At 33.9% G+C, this 21,057-nt stretch overlaps 1 protein-coding gene across 2 annotated transcripts in view; it reads right to left on the bottom strand.

The window, feature by feature from the left end:
* Positions 1 to 21,057, bottom strand: part of LOC118735047 (protein gustavus) — a 213,510-nt gene that overhangs the window by 147,199 nt on the left and 45,254 nt on the right. For both annotated transcript variants that reach the window (XM_036464640.1, XM_036464638.1), the window contains one exon: positions 18,530 to 18,571. The gene's annotated coding sequence lies outside the window, so the exon portion shown is untranslated. Of the gene's footprint in view, positions 1 to 18,529; positions 18,572 to 21,057 lie in introns of those variants that run through there.

Raw genomic sequence — 21,057 nt, 5'->3', positions numbered from 1 at the left:
TGTGATATGGAAAATTCATTTCTGATATCAATTTTTTATTTAAAGAACCGCAATATGGCGCTTCGAATCAAATCTACTATATATTTGTGGAAGTATGTATGTATGTATGTGCCAGGTTGCAGCCTAAACGGATCGACAGAATTGAATAAAATTTTGTCAAAGTATTGCCATGACTCCTGGACCTATAATAGGGTAAAAAAATTGGAACTCGCCAAAGGGGGAGGGGGATGGAGGATACCTCCCATAGTGAAAATTTTTAATCAGCTCTAACTTCGGAATTATAGTCACATGAACTCGAAATTTGAAATGCACAGATACCTATGGTAGGTGCTTATGGAAAAATATATGTATATAAATGAGTTTGTGAAAAGGGGCGTGGCACATCTCATAGGTGTGGAATCTTTTATCAGCTATAACAGCAGGCAGTATTAGTGATCTCAATGTATTGCATTTTGAAGATTTGTTATAATTGATCAAAGTGAAATTCAGATAAATTATAGATGATATGAAGTTCACCGGGTCATCTTCTAGTCTTTAATATATACTAAGTTAATATATGGATTAATATTTACTAAAGTGTTACGAAAGTTATTTTTTTAATACAATAAGAAAAAAATAACTATAATTTAAAGGAGTGACACACAATGGCTAGAGACGTCGCATGTGTGTATTCTTTCATATACATATGTATATTTGGGCCGTTCTTACCGTTATATATTTTTCATCCACTCGCTTATTCCTTACCGAAAATTTTAAATAAAAATTTAACAAGTTTTAACCGCTGATACAGTACAGGCAGCAGTTTAAAATGGGGAACTGGGTAAACTTAATAAAGAAAACATATTCTCTGGTTAAATTAATAAGCCTGCCCAGATAACACAAATCCTAAGCGTGATAAACATTTGGTGTTATAAAAGTTGTATACTTGTAATTAGGAAAAATGCCGAAAAAAATATAAAATTGATTGATTGATAAAAGTAGAGAGGGAGTTATGGCTATGACAATAGAAAGTAGAAAAAAGATACCTCGTGTTGAAAGCAAAGAGGACCTAAAACCAAAAAAAATATATATAAATGCATTCTTAATCATAACAAAATTTATGATTCGAAAAATAATTTTGAAATATTGTAAAATTGTTTTTTTTTTTTGGTTTTTAAAGTTAAAGTTTCATTTACTTACAGTAACGAACAAAAGTATTGGCACAGTGAATTTTACGCAATATAGGCAAAGTATTTTTTAGAAGATTTCCAAGTATGCAGTTTAGTAATCCATTCAGTTTTAGTTTATCAAAGTGCAAATTTGAAGTTGCTTGAAAATCTGAATATAAAATTGCAAATTAGTATACAGATTTATTGGATTTTCCTGAGTTTTGCACAAAGTTTACACATTTGATTTTTATGTGTTTTGGTATAGTATGAACTATGTTTTTATAAAAAATTATCGGAAATAAGTTAAAAACTTTGCATATATGTAATGCGAAAATTTACTGTGCCAAAACTTTTGTTCGAAACTGTACATATAAAAAAATATATACAGTAACTTCGCCCGTTACAATAGTAAAAAATATGTAATTTGCTTTGTAGTGCAATCTTGGGGTTCTTTAAATAAAAAATAGATATCAGAAATTAATTTTTCGTATCAATAAACTCCAAAGCACAGGTTTGTATTAAAAAAAATATGTCCGTAACACTTTATTAAATATTAATCTGCATATTTTATCAATTCGTCGGAATATGTTTTTATGTATGTTACCGCGTAACTTTGGACTACGTTATCCGTTTTCTATAATTCTTTTTGAAAGGAAAGGTGGTTCCTCAGAGGTAGTCTCCTACTAATTGAGTGTAGATCCGATAATTAGGACATGAAGTAAATAACGGCACTCTTAAATTTGTATATGAGAATTAAAGTCGGTTTTGTTTTTTTGTTTAAATTTTACTCCAGTGCCCACAGCTTCTATAAAAGAGTCGTAGGCCATATTTTTTTGTTAGTTCAATTGTTGAACATTTGTATGAACTGCTTCGGCTAATACTTCGGCTTTTGTTCTCTTTTTATATCGAGGCTAAGTGCATTGTTCGATGGGGTGATATCATTGCCAAACATGATAGTACTTTGTTTGCCATCAATAAACACTAACTTGACGGAGTTACAGTATTCCACATTGATGCGAGCCTCAAAAGCTTTGAATAATATTTGCGAGTATGGCTTTTAGTTTTTACCGCTCAGGTAGGTGGCAGGCCTATAGAAAATATTTCTTAATCAATAATTTTTCAAATACTTTTCGTTCGACACCTATATTATAATACATACTTTATCTTATTAACTTAATTGAATTAAATTTTCGAAATTGGTGGCAACTCGACTCAAAAATATTTTCAGTAGTAAGCCTTCTTAAACCTTTTTAATTTGATACCCATATTGCAATATTTAATTTATCTTATCAATTTCATTTAATTAAATTTTGAAACAGGTGGCAACCTCCCTCAAAAATATTTTCGCCTGTAAGCCTTCATAACCTCTTTCTTTTGACACCCATATTGCAATATCTAATTTATGTAATTAATTTACTTATATTGAAATTTTTGAACAGGTGGCAACTCTCAATTTTTTCTGGTTTTAACCATCCGGATATTATAAAAAACAAACCAAAAAAATAAAAATATTCAAATCGGTCAAGCTGTTTTCGAGTCTTAGCGAGGCTAACGGACAGCAATTCATTTTTATATATAAGATATCTTCTTTTAAAAATGTGCAGGCTCGAAATTTACTTTAGAGCTATGGTCTGGAGAAATTTTTTTCTTAGAATTTAATGAAGAATCCGAATATGCTAGGAACAATATCGAAAAAAATCGATCCATACAAATTGACCCGCCCTAATATACATACATATATGTATATATGTATACATACATATATGACCTCGTGGTCCAAAAGTTATGCGGTAACATATATAACAAAAAATAAATAAAAATATTCCGACGAACTGATAACCTCCTCCTTTTTTGCAAGTCGGTTAAAAACAACTAAATGGCAAGTAACGAAAAGTGTGTAACTCTACTCTAGCTCGCAAATTTCAAAAATTTTGGTTTGGTTTATCGCCTTAACTTTTTGAAGCATTCCATTTTAAAAACATTTTAAGTATGTATTGTATTCTACAAAGAATTACTAATAATATGATACCTTAGCAAGAGGTGTGCTTTCAAAATAAACCAACTTATAAAGATAAAAAATTATGCGATCTTGAGCGTAAGTTTTATTCCAAAAACATCTTAATTGAAGGCACATTTGGAAAATACGTCGAAACGATCTAAATCTTTCTATAACTACTAGTCCTGATAACGTTACATGTACCTGTAAAATGCTTCAACAAATTTTCTCTAGAAGTGTGTAAAAACCCTGATTTACTACTTTTAATGATGCTCCTTCTTTTAGTCAGAATATTTGGAGCGTGGTATCAAAGCAACTTTTTTTCGACAAAGGTTCTGATAGTTGTTCTTACTTAATTGGAGTTTTCAAAATTCAATGGCGTCCTCAGTTTTGCCCGATTCTACTACGAGATAGCGGTACTTGAAACTTTGCTTTAATTTTAACTATTTTATAAGAAAAACTTTCTTAAGTTTTGAAGATATTTTACTAAAATTTTGCACATAACCATTTTTTAATATTACCTTAACTAATAATAATACTAATAATAGATTGGCGCTTACACGATTTATTATTCAGATATGAAGTTAGAGTTATAGAGCAAAAACACATATCTGATTAATCCGTTGTATTGGAGCTATATGTTCAAGTGAACATATTTCGATAATTTTAAGGAACTATTAAGGTAATATTAGAAAACTGTTATATGCAAAACTTTAGTAAAATAACTTCAAACTGAGGGAGTTATTTATAAAATAGTTACAATTAAATCAAAGTTTCGTTATCTGGAAAACCGGAGCCAATCTGGCAAAACGGGGGATGCCATTGAATTTAGAACGTCCCAATTAAGTGAGTTCAACTTTCAAAATCTTTGCTTAAAAGTTACAACTTGGACAGCGTAATTTGGACACAAATTATTATTTTTTTTTCTATATCAGCGATCTAAATGTTTATTCCTCGCCTAACTTTTGAAGCACTTGATGAAAATTAATTACACTTATATTTATCGATTTATTAAGAGATTACGAATAGAATCATATATAAAACATAGGTGTGCCCAAAAATCAAAAAATTTTACTGTTTATTTTGAAAGTGTACCTGTTTTTTAGATTTGCCCATAGGCGATTTTATGGGAAAAAGATCAAGAGAAAAAGTTGACATCGTTCATTCAGAGCTTGGTCTCAAAAGCTGGTGCAACCGTCACTCAGGATAGAAGTAGGCTTTTGGGGACTAGATTACACTGGATCACAAATTTTAGTTTGGTTTTTGTTCTCCAGACGCCGCTATCCAAATTCTTTGTAGAATTAATCGGTGATTCCAAAAATCGAGTTAATTTTTTTTCTATGGATACGTTTTCGAGATATTTGCAATTTACCGTTATTCTGCTAAAACAAAAAGTGGTTCTACTTAATCACGTATATCTTACAAGCAATTTAACAATCTTAAAATGAGATACGTCACATGAAAGCTAATGAAATTCATAAAAAATAAAAGCATATTTCAACACAAGTATAAGCACGCTGCTATAATTGTGATGTATTTTAAATAAATATTACTTATTTAAATAGAAAAATTTTTAAATGGAGTTCAGAAAAGACGTGTAAATGAGAAACTTGTAGGAAATTTTATTTCCTACAAAAAAGCTTATTAGCGCTTAATCGCTAACTTCAATACTGCTTGAGATATTTCAATTTTAAGTTTATGAAGTTTTAAATTTTTATCAAAAATCACGTAAAATAAAATTTCCTACAAGTTTCTCATTTACATTTTTTCTATAGCTCTTGTCATTTACGAGATAAATGCGAAAAAACGTAAATTTCATGAAAAAATCAGGTTTAGTGGCCCGTACTACCTCGCCGGTGTGAGTTACGACTTCGCCGCAGTGGGCACTTTTGTAGAGCATTTAATGCTGAGAAAATCCCCATTTTGGACAAGGTGATACCATTAAATGCCGCTGAGCTATAGAAATTTAAAAAAAAAAAATCAAAGTTCCCGTGTATTTTAAATGGAAAATCTTCACACGCCTTGGCCGAGTACTTAAAATTAATATTAAGGGCTCAAACTTTCAGGGAATTTTTTTTTGGGTATTTCCAACAAAATTTCACGATGGGACCGAAAAAAAAAAATAGTCGCAAAAAAAAGCACCCTAATATGTACATCACTTTCCGATTGGACTGATAGTTGCTGACATATTAATTAATCATTGCATTTTTTTTTATTTTTCAATGAAAAAAATAAAAAAAATTAAACTTTAACAATATAAAAATTAAAAATAATAACAGGTTCTGTGCCAAATTTTAGCAATTGGCTGTAGCCTGTTCTGTTACAAAAAAATCAAGTAACTAATGAAGAAAATCGAAGTGACTGGTCAAATGAAAATGAGCAAAAATTTGTGTATGAAATATGAGCAGCAAAGCGTGTTACTCAGGTGAACGTGGCGTATGAGTAACATTCTTTCCTGCTCATTTTTCATACAAGAAATCTTTGCGTATTTTCATTTGACAACTCATTATTTCTTTATTTATCCATCGATTTTCTCCATTAGTAACTTGATGTTTGTAACAGAACAGGCTTTAGCACAACTGTTAAAATTTGGCACAGAATCTGATATTTTTTTTAATTTTTCTTCTGTTAAAGTTTGATTTTTTTATATTAAAAAATAAAAAATGGAATGATTAATTAATTTGTCAGAAACTATCAGCCCTATCAGAAAGAGATGTATATATGGTTTATGGAGAATTATTAGATTTAATTTGCCGTATTTCATATTAAGATTGTTAAATTGGTTCGTAAGATATACGTGATTAAGTGGAACCAATTTTTGTTTTAAGCTGAAGTATTTCGAAAACTTATCTATAGAATTAAAAACTAACTAGATTTCCGGAATCAGCGAGCAATGCTATATAGGAATTGGATAGTGGCATCCATTGAACATTTTTTGCTGTAAACCAGTGTTATCAAAGCATCTTTTCTGAACTCCATTTCAAAATTATTCTATTTAAATAAATAATATTTATTTAAAATACATCGTAATTATAGCAGCATGCTTATACCTGTATTGAAATATGCTGCTTGAAGGAAGTTTTTATATGTACATTAGACTGTCCCAAAAAACCAACATTGATTTTTTTGACGCATACCCCCTCATTTTATTGGTGTTATCTTAAAAAATATCCGAATAAAATTTTATGCAATACTAACCACGGCAACCCGTGCCGACTTGCAGTCAAAGTTATCAGAATAAGCTTGTTGCAGTTCGCGTGTTTTGCTAATTTACTCATTTTACTTCTTTATAAGACAGTATTACTATACTCCCTACAGTATTAGGACATAATATTTAGTAAATCTGTGGTCAGGATTTTTTCGAAAAGACCATAAATTATAATATATTTCCAAAAGTTTACACAAAATATGGAGATATGGGTATCAAATGAAAGAAGAATTCGAAGCAAGATTAACTATAACTTTTGTTTTCAATTATCCTTCTGGAACATGTCAAAAATGTCCTTTAAAAATATTATCCTTCAAGATTTTTAATTTTGAATGAGTTTTGAAGAATCTTAGTTTAATTTAAATCTTATTAATATATATAAGGGTACTAAAGGATAAAAATTTCAAAGGATATTTTTCAAATTTTCTAATTAATACTTCCACGTTTATTCTTTAATCAACTCGAGAGGACATGTCAAACACTAAAACACTTTATTTTGTTTATTTAATATTATGAAATGCATTTTTTTAAAGGAGGAAAAGAATTTGATAAAAAAGTAAAATTAATGCAGGACTTTCACGGATTGATCACAGTTGAGGAGGAACAAAAACAATATTGTTGCGATGCGTACAAGACCACAGGAAGGTATATCCTGACTGCAATCAGCAAACATTAAAAAGAACATATACTTTGTACATCTTTCATGATCCAGAAATTTTATAAAAAACTTTTTATACCCGAGCGCACTTGTACACAAGGGTATATTAATTTTGTTCACATAACGGTTCTTTGTAACAGCCAAAACGAATCGAGATAGATATAGACATGTATACATAAATGCTCAGAATAAATAGAGAAGTCGATTAAGCCATGTCTGTCTGTCCGTCTGTCCGTCCGTCCGTCCGTGTACACGATAACTCGAGCAAAAATTGAGATATCTCAACGAAATTTCGTATGTGGGTTTCCATTAATCCAAGGTAGGATTGAAAATGGGCGAAATCGGACTGTAACCACGCCCACTTCAAATATAACGGTAGTTTCCAGAAATACGAAAACTGCGTTGTTTTAGTAACTACTGAAGATAATTCACTCAAAATTGATATTTACAATAATTTTCAGACGAAAAATAAGAATATTATAAATTTATGGTTACATGTGTATATCTTGGTAACCGCTACACCAATTTCTTCCAAACTTGGAACAGTTGTTGGCCTTGGTACAGCATACTAAATGCCCGAAAATTTTAAAAATCGGACAATAACCACGCCCACATCCCATATAACGGTAATTTCGAGAAATACAAAATCTTCGATAAATCAGTAAATATTAAAGCTAATTTATTCAAAATTGATGCTTGCAACAATTCGATACCAAGAAATACGGTTATTGTGCTTGCCACATAAAAGCAAAACGTTGAAAATTATTGAAATCGGACTAAAATTACGGCCGCTTTTCATATAACGGTAAATTTCAGAAATGCTTGAAACTGCAATATTTCGAAATTTAAGGACGCTAATTTACTCAAAATTGATACACCCCGGCTTACCATCTAGCGGTAGGTTTTGGAAAGGTGAAAAAACATATATTTAATACTTGCGCCGGGTATTTAATCTTCGGCTCCGCCCAAACTTAGACTTTCTTACTTGTTCAATATTGTTTAATATTGGGAAAATTAAAAGTAATGTCGGATAAAAGTTACAACTGCTTAAATCCACAACAACGGAGATATTTTGTTGCCAAAAGTAATTTTTGCTGAGCTCCTAAGTTTTGTTAATTACAAAGATACATACATAGGTATCTTTTCTAGTAGACAAATTCGTGTATCTCCTGAAAACGTGCAATTCTGAACATTTTTAAATTGGTATGACAGGGCGTATGATGAATACAAAATTATTAAATTCAACTTTTCTACTACACTACTTTTTCTTAAAAAAATGCCTCACAAAATATTAAATAAACCAAATCATATGCTTTCTTATTTTATATGTCCCTTCAGGCTGTTCAACTGTTGTAAATCAGTACGAATGTAAATTATGTTTAGTAAAATTTTTTTTATGTCATACGGAAGTACAACCATTACCCTGCAGGGAAAGCTACTAGGTGTGAACTAGAATTCTACCGGTTTGCGTTTCAGCCGAACTAGTTCACGTTCTATCCTTTTTCAATGTTAGCGACTGGTATTTTTAACATTGCGATGTCCTACGAGATGTCAATTGTCAGGCTATGCATCAGCATCTACTAGTATAAATACTAGTAGCATCATACCAGTTGATGAGATAGTCTGCCAATTCATGCCCCGTGAAAAGCATAAGTGTGCCTTTTTGCTCGCGACGCTCCAGCAGTCACAATGGCCGACAGAGAAGAGCACTCGCGGGGTAAGCCTGAGGTCCCACGTTCAAATCCTGGCGCCGGTAAAATTTTTTTATTTCCTATTTTTTATTTTATTTTTATTTTTTATAAATTTATTTTTAAAAAAATAATAAATAATAAAATAAAAAAAAATAAATTTATTTTTTATAAAAAAATATTTTTGTTTAATTTCTTTGTTTTTATATTTCTTCCTAAATGTTTTTATTTTTTGCAACGCAATTGGATTTTCAAATTTGTTATTTATTTATAAATTGAATAAATTCTTTTTACTTTCATTTATTCAACTTTAAAAATCTTTACCACCTCCAAGCGGCCTCGAACCTGCGATTTCAGAACCAGAACCAGTAGTCTTCACGTGACGCCACAGCCGACATTTGTAAGAAAAGCAATTAATTGCGTTTTATTTTTGGCTTTGGCAATTCAAAGGCAGATGTCGCTGATCGCCTAAGTTCTTCGAAATTGTCGAACTGGTAGGCACATACTAGTTAATGAACTAGTATTTTTTCTAACTGGTTTGGCTTTTCACTGCAGGGTATATCAACCCGAGAGGACATGTGAAAGACTAAAACGATTTATTTTGATTATTTAATATTATTAAAGGAATTTTTTTAAATGAAGAAAACAATTTGTAATACAAGTTGAATTTAATAATTTAATGTTCATCATACGCCCTGTCACACCTATTAAAAAATGTTCTACAATTGCAATCCTTCAGGACATACACAAATTATTCGACTAGAAAACATATCGTTTTGCAGCCTTGTAATACACCGTTAAAACGCCGCTATACTTTTCGTATAATTAATTTTTTCGATGTCCTTGGGAGAAATCCTGTCGTCCTATTAAACATTTAAAGATGCAGATTTACTACAAATTCGTTCAAATATGGGAAACATTTCGAATGTATTGCATTTCCAAAGTTTTCATGGACGATTTGGCAGTCTAAGTTCAAGTTATTAACTAGAAGTTCAACTAAAAGTCGGCACGGGTTATCGTTAGCCTACGGCCATAAAACTTCATATATATGCTATTTAGGCTAAAAGACACAAATATAGAGGGTATGCATATCAAAATTTGCACACAAGTTTTTTTCCATATATTCTTGGGACAGTCTAATGTACATATACTGGCGATCAAAAGTGAGTGCATCCTGATTTTTGGTTAAATATTTGTAATGTTTTTCAAGCTAATTTTTTTTGGTATTTTTTTATAAAAATATGGCTTATTCTTTAACCAGAATTTGGAAAAATTCAACAAATTTTCATATAAATTGTGCTCTTAGTGTGAACTTTTAAAAACATTCTGGGTATGCAGGACATTGGTTACGTCGTTCTAGTAAGTTAATAATAATAGTAATTTAGATTAAAAAATTCAAAATTCAGACGAAAATGTGTTGAATTTTTCTAAGTTCTGTATAAAGTTTGAAATATTTTTATAAACAAATAAATTTTAACTTGAAAAACAATGCAAGAATTGAGCAAAAGATATCAAACACTCACTTTTGATCGACAGTGTATATTAAAATATTCCTTTTTCAATTTAAAAAATGTGTTTTCTTTTGATTCATTTTATTAAATTTATTATTTAATTCATTTTATTAAAACCGCTGCGATAAGTAAATTTCGATTTTTAGGTACTTCGTAGTTACATAATAGCTACATATTTACTTCAATTTGTAGCGAATATAAGAATCTATTTATTTCGAGTTAAAAATATGTTTCTGGCTACATTTTACATCGTGCAGTAGATGAGAAATTAAAACATCGGGGGAAACATCGATGTATCGTTTTGATAACCGATGTGTTTTAACATCGATGATGTGTTAGAAAATATCGATGTTTGTAAGAACGATGTTGCATCCTACTGACTGTCTAAGCAAAACCAAACTGCGCTGTAAGCCTCTTTTGCGCTTTTTCTGTCTGCTTTCGCTAATTTATTTTTGTTGGTCGTAGCTAAGCACATGTATTGAAAATCACGAAGAGCTCCTTGCTTTAAAAAGCAAAAAAGTGTTGCTTATGATATTTTTTAGTCAGCAATTCAAACTTTGCGGCAATAAGAGAGAGGCCGAAATACGTGAGTGCGAAGAGCTTGAGATGCTGGCCGACAGGAAGAACGCCCGAAAATTCTACCAGAGAGTTAGAGGCGACCTAGTGACCGATGTCCAGATGTACTTAAATTGTAGGGGGAACACTTTTACAACCTACTGAATGGTAGCAGCGCTGAAAGTAGTGGAGAAGACGAACCCGAGTCCCCAGTCGATGATGATGGAGTAGCTGTCCTACCGGCTGACTATGACGAGGTACGAATAGCGATTACGCGGCTGAAAAACAACAAAGCTGCTGGAGCTGACGGCCTGCCAGCCGAGCTATTCAAGTACGGCGGCGAGGAGCTGATGAGGTGCATGAATCAGCTCGTATGCAGAATATGGTCAGATGAACGCATGCCCGGCGACTGGAATTTAAGTATGCTCTGCCCAATCCACAAGAAAGGCGACCCCGCCATTCGCACCAACTACCACGGAATCAGCCTCCTAAGCGTAGGTTATAAGGTCTTATCGAGTGTATTGTGCGAAAGACTGAAGCCCACCGTCAACGAACTGGTTGGACCTTATCAGTGTGGCTTTAGGCCTGAAAAATCCTCCATAGATCAGGTATTCACAATACGCCAAATCTTGGAAAAGACCCGTGAGAATAGGATCGACACACACTATCAATTTGTCGATTTCAAAGCCGCTTTCGACAGCACGAAGAGAAGTTGCCTTTATGCCGCGATGTCTGAATTTGTTATCCCGCGAATCTAATACGGCTGTGTAAAATGAAGTTGAGCAATACCACCAGCTCCGTCAGGATAGGAAAGGACCTCTCCGAGCCGATTGATACCAAACGAGGTTTCAGACAAGGGGACTCCCTTTCTTTTAATTTCTTTAATCTAATGTTGGAGAAGATAATAACAGCCGCAGAACTGAACCGGTCAGGCACAATACTTTACAAGAGCCTACAATTGCTGGCGTATGCCGACGACATCGATATTATCGGTAAAAACAAGGGCTACATCTGTTCTGCCTTCTCGGGATTGGATAGAGAAGCAAAGCGAAAGGGTCTGGTGGTGAACGAGGACAAAACGAAGTATCTCCTGTCATCACACAAACAGTCAGAGCATACGCGTCTTGGCACCCACATCACTGTTGACAGTTATAAGTTTGAAAAGGTAGACGACTTCGTTTATTTGGGAACCAGCATTAACACCAATAATAATGTCAGCCTTGAAATCCAACGGAGAATCACTTTTGCCAACAAGTGCTACTTTGGGCTGAGTAGGTAATTGAGAAGTAAAGTCCTCTCTCATCGTACAAAGATCACACTCTATCAGCCCGATTCTGAATGAGACTCCCTAGGAATTTTTCCTCATTTCTCTTTCCTCCTATCATGAATAAAAATTCCCTGAGGATTTTTCCTCTTTTCCCTATTCTCCTATTCTAAACGATCTTCGAAAAAGGGAAAATGTATTTCGGGAAAAAAGTAGGTATTACGAATGTCAAAAAGGAGGAGAATTGATTTCGTTATTCTGGGAGAATTTTCATCGGTATTTTAAAAGGGAACTGCTACAAAAATGTAAGTTAATTACAATTTAAAGGAAATTTGGTGTAATAAAACGTTTAAAACTTTCATTTTAGGTCCAAAACAACAAATGAGAAACAGGTAGAAATCTTAATAAGCCTGAAGGAAGCTATTATTTTGGTTTATTACATGAAAACGCGCGATTGAAATCAAAATATTTCAACTCTCATGTGTAGTGAAGACAAAATTTTAATTTAGCACTAATATTTAAAACTCCGGAGCACTAGTTTATTAACAATGCAGCTCCAAAATTCACAGTGACAACTGGACCTAGCAAAGGGTACCCTTAGGTATTTGCACACTTATTTTGGTTTATTACATGAAAACGCGCGATTAAAATCAAAATATTTCAACTCAAATGTGTAGTTAAAAGACTAAGTTTTAATTTAGCACTAATATTTAAATTTCCGGGGCACTAGTTTATTAATAATGTGGCTTCCAAAATTCACAGGGCAACTGGACTTAGCAAAGGGTACTCTTATCCTATTTGCCCACCTATTTCGGGTTATTACAAGAAAACGCGCGATCTAAACTAAAATCTTTCAACTTATCCCTGTAGTTAAAATATTGAGCTTTAATTTAAAACACAGATTTGAAATTTCCGCGCACTAATATATTAACAACTTTAATCTGAAATACTCGTTTATGTGTAAAACACGCAAATTAAATAACTGTCAAACAGCTCTTCGAAAGTTCGAATTTCCTGCTCCCAAATTTTCGGGGAAAATGCTGCTCCCTGGCAGTTTCGAATAGGAGGACTTTATTCTCGAGAAAAGTAAAATCCGCGAGAAATGAAATCCTCGGGAATATTCAGAATTGGGCTGTATAAGTCACTCATCATGCCTGTGCTGGTGTATGGCGCGGAGGCACGGACAATGAAAGCATCTGATGAGGCGGCTCTTGGAGTTTTCGAGAGAAAGATTCTGCGAAAGATTTAACGATGAGCTGTATGAGCTTTACAACGATATAGACATAGTGCAGTGAATTAAAATTCAGCTTCTCCGCTGGCTTGGCCATGTCGTTCGAATGGACAGAAACGCTCCGGCTTTGAAAATATTCAACGCGGGTTGCGCTGCTGGTAGTCCGGGAGCCAGCGACAGATTTTTGCGACCAATTTTAGTTTTGCTCATATTCATTTGAATGCCTCCTATAATGCTCCTATAAAGCCTAGTAACGTTCCGCTGCGGCACCACGGGTGGGTTGGGCTACAGCAACCTCCCACGCAAAAAAAATAAAAATTTAATTATTTCAGTTTTGCTAGAAATGATATGAATGATAGAGTTATACACTCTACTACAAGAGTAAGAAAACGATCTTCAGCTGGCTATATGTGGGTGGGTTAGACTTCAGCTGCTCAGGTGAACATAAAACAAAAAAAAAACATAAAAATTTACGATTTTAGTTCGCACGAAAATTGGTCAGCTGATAGTTGATATGATACTTAAATCAAATCAAACGTTCAGCTCGCTGTTTGTCGGAGGAAAACGTTCTGCTGAGGCAGTGAAGGTGTAACGCGGAAAGCAGGTATATGAGCGGCGCTCTCAGGGCACGCGTAACTTTAATACGTCAACTGAACGTCTTTCCGCCCGCATACAGTCAGCTGAACGTTTTTTCTTTTGGTTTAGTGATATGTGAACTATCATATAACCAATTTTCAAACGAACTTAAAGAATGTATCTAAAGTTACACGTATTTACTCATTTACCCAGATTACTTTTTATTTCTACTTTATTAATGTTAAATATACAAGAGTTTTAAATCGTCGCGCATTTTACGCGCGTAGGTCTTGCGGTATATTTTTATTTGCGGTTTTTGTTTTATCTATAATAAAGATACGAAGCCGCCATATCACAAGGTTTATATGTACAAGGTTGCACATGGCGTAGGCCCGTTATTCTTTTCTGGCAAAATTTAACAAGCAGCTGATTGCTGGGCGATAACATCCAAACAGCGTTTACTTTACACACCGACGACATAGACACACAGTTCAATTGTTCAAGTGAAAGAATAGATCTTGACCATATCAGTGTGTTTGGAGCCTTCATTCGAGTGAGATCTACTACAACGCTGCCAGAATAGAAAGTGAAGCGACGCGACCGGGGCATTCTCGCCGCGATGTCGACAATAGTGCCTTTTTGTGCTTTTTTGCAAAAAAAAAAGAAAATATATTATCGTTTACAGAACAATCTATAAAAAAAAGTGTAGTAAAATATTAACAGTTCGTCAGAACAACAATTTACTTGGAAAAGAAGTTATATTGCCAGCCCAGCCGAATGACTTCCAATTGTACCACGTCAAATGCTACAAACGCTTCACAGCTTTACCGCCAAAATATAGAGTTCATGCCTCGAGTCTTGCAGAAAAAAATGCGGAAGCACCATCTTCTTCAATAGGAGGGTAAGTCAAATGATTTTAATTAAATATTTGTTCATAAAGAAGTGTTTTCACAAGCTAGTATTGACATATTTTTATCGTAGTTCTTTGCTCACTATTTATTCCAACTATTCGTAATTTTGTTTTATTAACCTTATTAAACTTCATTATTTCTACATGTTTTCTGTAGTATATTGATTAAAGTGTATTCTTAATAAGAAATAGCAGAAATTAAATACAGCGAAATACCTCATAACCGGACACTCACCGTCGCAGTGTTGTCATATTATGGGAGATGTCCGCTTATGAGGGGCCACAAAAAAATATGTATAAATTTATCAGAAATTGTCGTTTATGTAATCTATTTATATTTATTGATTGCAATGTTATTGCGATTTATGTATTTAACAAACTGAATGTAAATGCCACCCTCTATTTGTCACATACGACATGAATGTGTGCATACATGCTAAAAGGGGAATCACCAATTTCATTTTTATAAAAACCGGCTATTCGAGCTGTTCCGGTTACAAGGACTGTCCGCAATGGGGGAATTTCACTGTAATTAGTTTTAACGACTAATCCTATAGTAGCTTGTATCAGCATACACGTGAAAAATGTGCCCCTATACGTAAAAAACGAACTCGAAGCATTCCGACGTCACCGCGAGAGGGCGTTAGAGGGATGCGAACGGAGAGGGCATGCAACTATTCCCTCTTTCTACCATTTGTACGCTGTTAGAGCCCACTCTTCTACTTGTATTTACTGTATAACCTCCTAAAATAACCGGCGTCGTTTACAAAAAGTTTACTACGGTCGACTGCCATTACAATAGTTTGTGTAGCTGTATTTCTTTAACAGAATAAACTTGGTTTTTCAGGCAAGATGTTGCTGAAGAAGAATATTTTGGCGAATGTGAGGAAGGTGCTGTTCATACTGATAAAAGTGTGCATGAAGGCAATCATAGCTTAGGTGATGTTGCTGATATTTCCTGCCAAGACGATTTTCACGGCCAAAAAGTCCCCCAAGGAGACAATATCCAAGGCCAAGATGTCCCTCAAGGAGGCAATGGTCAAGACCAAGATGTCGTGCAAGGCGGCGAAAAGGACCAAGATCAAGACTCTAACCCAGCCTTTTTCCGGAAAAGCAAAAAAGCGCCCATAATTAATGATGAACAAAAATTAAGAATTTGTAAGAGAGTAGAGAAGATCTTTTTGGCAAAATACAAGAATTCGTCTGCCGACTCTACGGCTTCAAAAAAATTAATGACATCAATGAAGCTAGGGTCGCAACGTTCATGAGGAACTACAAGGTTCTGGAGAATGATAATGTTTTCCGCTTGCCGAATAAAACTATCGACGGCTCAGCACTACCACCCCGTAAAGTGGCTCTACAGCAACAATTCCTCAGAGCGTGCTACATCGCTCAGATTTGGGCGAATGCTCACCTACAAGTACCCAGCGGCGAAACACCTTCAGACTATGGCTGGGAAGAAATGGACAACAGATATCAATTTAAGTGGTTTACTGACAGCCAGTTACCAACATCACTTGACGAAATAACAATCCAGCCGGAAAAGGGTAAGACAAATTTCAATAAAAAAGTTTTTTTGTTCAAAGATTATTTCATTATTTTAATATTTTCTTTTTTAATAACGGGTTTTTATTAATTAATATGTACTTGCTATAAACATTTATTTATGTGATTAATTGTAAAAATTAAAAACTCATTATTTTTATTTTTTTTTATTGAGCTTTGTACCACGACTGTTTATTAGGAAAAATTCAAAAAGCAACAAAGTCTAAGCGGTAGAAGTTATAGCAGCTATTTCGCAGATCACCACATCTCATCACACTTCTTTTTTCTAGACTTCAACAGGGATCGAACCTTCATAATCGATGTGCAAAGTCAGAAGCGTTAACCATTGAGCTATGTACACCCCGAAAACTCTTGTGGCTAATTCATTTTCCTTATTCAACCAACTACTATCAAAAGCAGCTGATTTGCCGCTATTTAAACTTGACAGCGTGGTTGTTGCTGTCAATTCTATACATCTATTTGCTTATTTGCTTTATTGTATAGTTTAGGCAGGCTCCTAAACTATGTAAAAGTCAGAAGCGTTAACCACTAAGCTATGTACAATACCTAATTAAATTTTTCCTAATAAACAATCGTGGTACAAAGCTCAATAAAAATATTAAAAATAAAATGTTAATAAGCCACAATAAAATTGACAGATTAAAAACTCATTTTTATTATATCTGTTTGCAGATGATGGCAAAGATATACTGGCAGAAATTTCCGAAAGCGATTCTGATAGCGATTCGGACGACGACGCTAAAAGCTCGGCAGCAGACCAAAGCGAGGAAGTTATATGGTTATATTCGCATATCACTTTAAACCATAAAAAACGTTCAGCTGACTGTATGCGGGCGGAAAGACGTTCAGTTGACGTATTAAAGTTACGCGTGCCCTGAGAGCGCCTCTCATATACATACCTGCTTTCTGCGTTACACCTTCACTGACTCAGCTGAACGTTTTTCCACCCACATACAGCCAGCAGAACGTTTGATTTGATTTAAGTATCATATCAACTATCAGCTGACCAATTTTCGTGCGAACTAAAATCATAATTTTTTTTTACTTTGTTTTATGTTCACCTGAGCAGCTGAAGTATAACCCACCCGCATACAGCCAGCTGAACATCGTTTTCTTACTCTTTACTATATACTCTATCATTCATATCATTTGTAGCAAAACTGACATAATTAAATTTTTTATTTTTGTTTTTGTTTCCGTCGAAGGCTGCTGTAGCCTTCCCACAATGGCACAGCGGAACGTTACTACGCTTCATAGCGACATCATACGAGTCATATATATTAATATGGCCGAAACTTAAATTATTGACAAAAATATGTCGCTGGCTCCCGGACTATGGTAACAGAGGAAGAGGAAGACTTCCTCTGCGTTGGAAAGACCAGATGGAGGAGGACTTGGCTTCACGTGGCATTTCCAATTGGCGTCAGTTAGCACAGAAGAGAAATGACTGGCTTGCTGTCTTGGACTCGGCCAAAATCGCTTAGGCGGTTACAGCGCCAATAAAGAAGAAGAAGAATTCAAACCCTGTTTGTATCGAAAGTAAAATTTCTTGGAAATTTTGTTAGAAATTACGCAAAATTGTATAAACTTCACTAATGTAAAAAGGAATTTGAGAATGGCAATCTACATATCGCCGGTGATTCTGCAAAACGGTCTATGTCGATTAGTACCCTTGACACTTAGATGGTCTCTTACTTGCACCGGAATGCATCTGCACCCTAATAAACGTATGACACAACTGTCTACCTTTGGCTGATTAAGATTAGCTATTGCCAGGAGCGATCAGATACAGATAAAATATCAATTAAGCACCAGGGGTAATAAGTGACATAGAACGTTCTGCAGTATCACCGACGATATATCCAAAAAAGTCCAATTAAGTGAGTGAACTTTTTCTCAGATCTCCAAAAACTGAATTTTTTTTATATTTTGACTTCATATTCGGATTCAGCGGCAAATTTCACAAATTTTTTTATTTCTATAAAACTTGTGTTATTTATTTTTCTTAAAATAAAATAAATCGCAATTTAGCTCGAAGAAGTTTCTAAAAAACGTGGCCCTTATTTAAATATTTAGATGTAAAATACATCAGTGTAAGCAGCTGCACGAGTCGACGACAATATGCCAAAATCCAGAGATTTTTCCTTATGTTTCTAGTAAATGTTACTTCATGTTTTTTTGTTTTAATTTACTATTGAATAATAAAAAGTTCAGCTACCTTAAACCAGCGTTAAAAATATCCAAGGGCAAAAAGGCAAATCTGAAAGCAAACAAGCAAAAAACAAAATTTAGCTTTCAGCTACCTGACTAATTTGATTCCTTAGGTTGACGGCAGAGAGTTTGCTAGAAGCGATGTGCGGCATGTGATATAAACAGCTCTATAAAATGCCAGAGTGAAAGCTTAATAGCACAAATAAAAGGTGTCAATTAAAAAAAATTTTATTTAAAGTAACTATTAAAGGAAACTATTCCTAAAAAGAAAATATCATAGAATACTGCTACAAATCATTTCACTACGTGCTTTATAGCTCAAACTCGCTAATATCTTCGCTAACTCGGCCGTATCAATGACAACGAAGCAATTGTTTTTTTTTTTTCTTAAAATGTCAGAACTATTACTTGGAATAAATGGAGTAAAAGGTAAAAGTTTAAGAAAAACCTATTGCTTAGTTTTTATTCAAACGGACCATTATCTGACACCTTTCGAGCAAATCATATGAAAATATTGAATATGATTTATAACTTGTTATATCTCTATATCAAAGTATCGCTTATAGCAACCACTCTGCCCTCAGCCTTATGTGAGATATATAAATCCCTTTACACATATACATTAAAACAAAAAGTTTTTGTTACACTGGCCAACAACTGCGGTAGATTTTGAAACCTCATTACTGTAGAAAATTTGCCGTAGGGTAAAAATTTAACCATCAAATTATTCTATTGCCTCTAGTTTTCGAGATATTTAGGATTAAAAGTGTAAAACCGTATTTTTGAAATTTTTTAACTTTTATAGTATCTATGAGAATAACGATGCAATGTGGAATCTTTTGAATATAACCAAAATACTGCTTGATTGGGTGGGGGATTTTGGGGGTTGAAACCCCACTGGAATTTTTGGATCGACTTTAAATATTTTTTATTTATTTTTATCATTGCATCATTCTCCACACAAAAAAACATCGGTTCTGTTTTTCCATAGGAAAACTAATATATTTTAGGACTTCCGCCAAAATATTTCGGAAAAGTATTAAGATTTAGGTGGGCTGGGGCCGATTTGAACACGATCCAAAAATCGGTTTTTTTTATAAATAAAATTAGCCTTTAAAATTTTTTTTCTTCAAAAATCCTTCACGTGATAGAAGAACTTATGTTTAAAAGCTCTGCAGAAAATTGTTTACAAATTTTATCAACGGAAGCAAAGTAATGGGATTTTTGGAGGTTTATTTCAAATCGGTACAGCTCACGTAAGTCTTAATATTTTTCCGAAATATTTTGCCGGAAGCTTTAAAATATAATAAATCTTATAATTCCGGGGTCGAAATGCACCTGCCGCACCTAAATTGGAGCGCTAAGCGTTGCGTTTTCCAACGCCAAAATGTGCCAGCGCGCGCTATACCCAAATACCGTGGTGTCATGTTTGACGCTTTTTCATTTCCCCTTGTTTTTGTTATCGTTTCGTATAGCGTTGGAGAATAGTATAAAATACTTGTTTTAATCAGTACTGCTTTGCTACCTTTATGCTTAAGTGCACATTTGGGATTTGGGTTGAATACCTATTTGCGTAGTAGCATTGGCAGGAGAGATTGGTTGGTTCGGCGCGGCGCCGTGCAATAAAGACATAGGAAATAACGCCCTATGGCTTTATTTAACTTCACATTGAGAAATAAGGCCGTATGGTCTTATTTCTCAATGTGAAAGTGAATTATGGCATTATCGCACCTTTCATAATTTTGTGTGTAATGTTTACCTAGTGCACAGCTAGTGTGCATATAGAAAGTAACTCGGTAATCCTCTAGTTTAAGATACAACTTACAATAAAAAACGCCCAAAAATGATAGAAGGGGTACCAACCGCCGCGTTATTAACCCTATATTAACAAGTCGGAGGTGGAGGGTTAATATGGTTAACCGTGTATAAGTTATTAAAAAAACACTTTTTGGAATATTGCTCAAAAATGCACTCAATTACCAATATTCTCTTTAGAAACACTAGTAAAATATATTATACAAAAAACTTTTTCAAAAAGCACATAAATTTTACAACAAAAGAATGTTTATTTGAAAAAAAAAGAAAAACAAGTTAACAATGTTCCCGAACAGAAACGAGAAAATTCAAAATGGCGTATAGTGCTGCCACTTCATTTATGTTTCGTAATAATTCAGTTTTCCTTGTATGGCGTCCGCAATGTTGAGTACTTTTCGGTTTTGTCATCAACAATTTTATACACACTTTAATTTTGTTGTCGTGCATTTTCTTCCATATAAAATATGCTCGACATCTTCATTTGTATGGGAGAAAATGTCTAGCACCATCAGCAAAAAAAAACTTTTTAAAATCAACGCGATGTTCTAGCGTCTTAAAATTTGCACTTTAACATAATAAAATTTAATGAGATACAAAACTGCATACTGCATCTGCATACTGCACCTGAAGAAGGAAGTCGAAAGCATATTAGTGATTGAAAAATAAATAGTTTTTTTTTGCATTAATTTCAGTATTGGTAAGTTATTGACAATTCAAGTG

This window comes from Rhagoletis pomonella, unplaced genomic scaffold, assembly GCF_013731165.1.
Source record: "Rhagoletis pomonella isolate Grant_MI unplaced genomic scaffold, Rhpom_1.0 Rhpom_scaffold_00003, whole genome shotgun sequence".
Taxonomy (NCBI): domain Eukaryota; kingdom Metazoa; phylum Arthropoda; class Insecta; order Diptera; family Tephritidae; genus Rhagoletis; species Rhagoletis pomonella.
The sequence above is the reverse complement of the archived record's forward strand: the minus strand, read 5'-3'. Positions and strand labels throughout refer to the sequence as shown.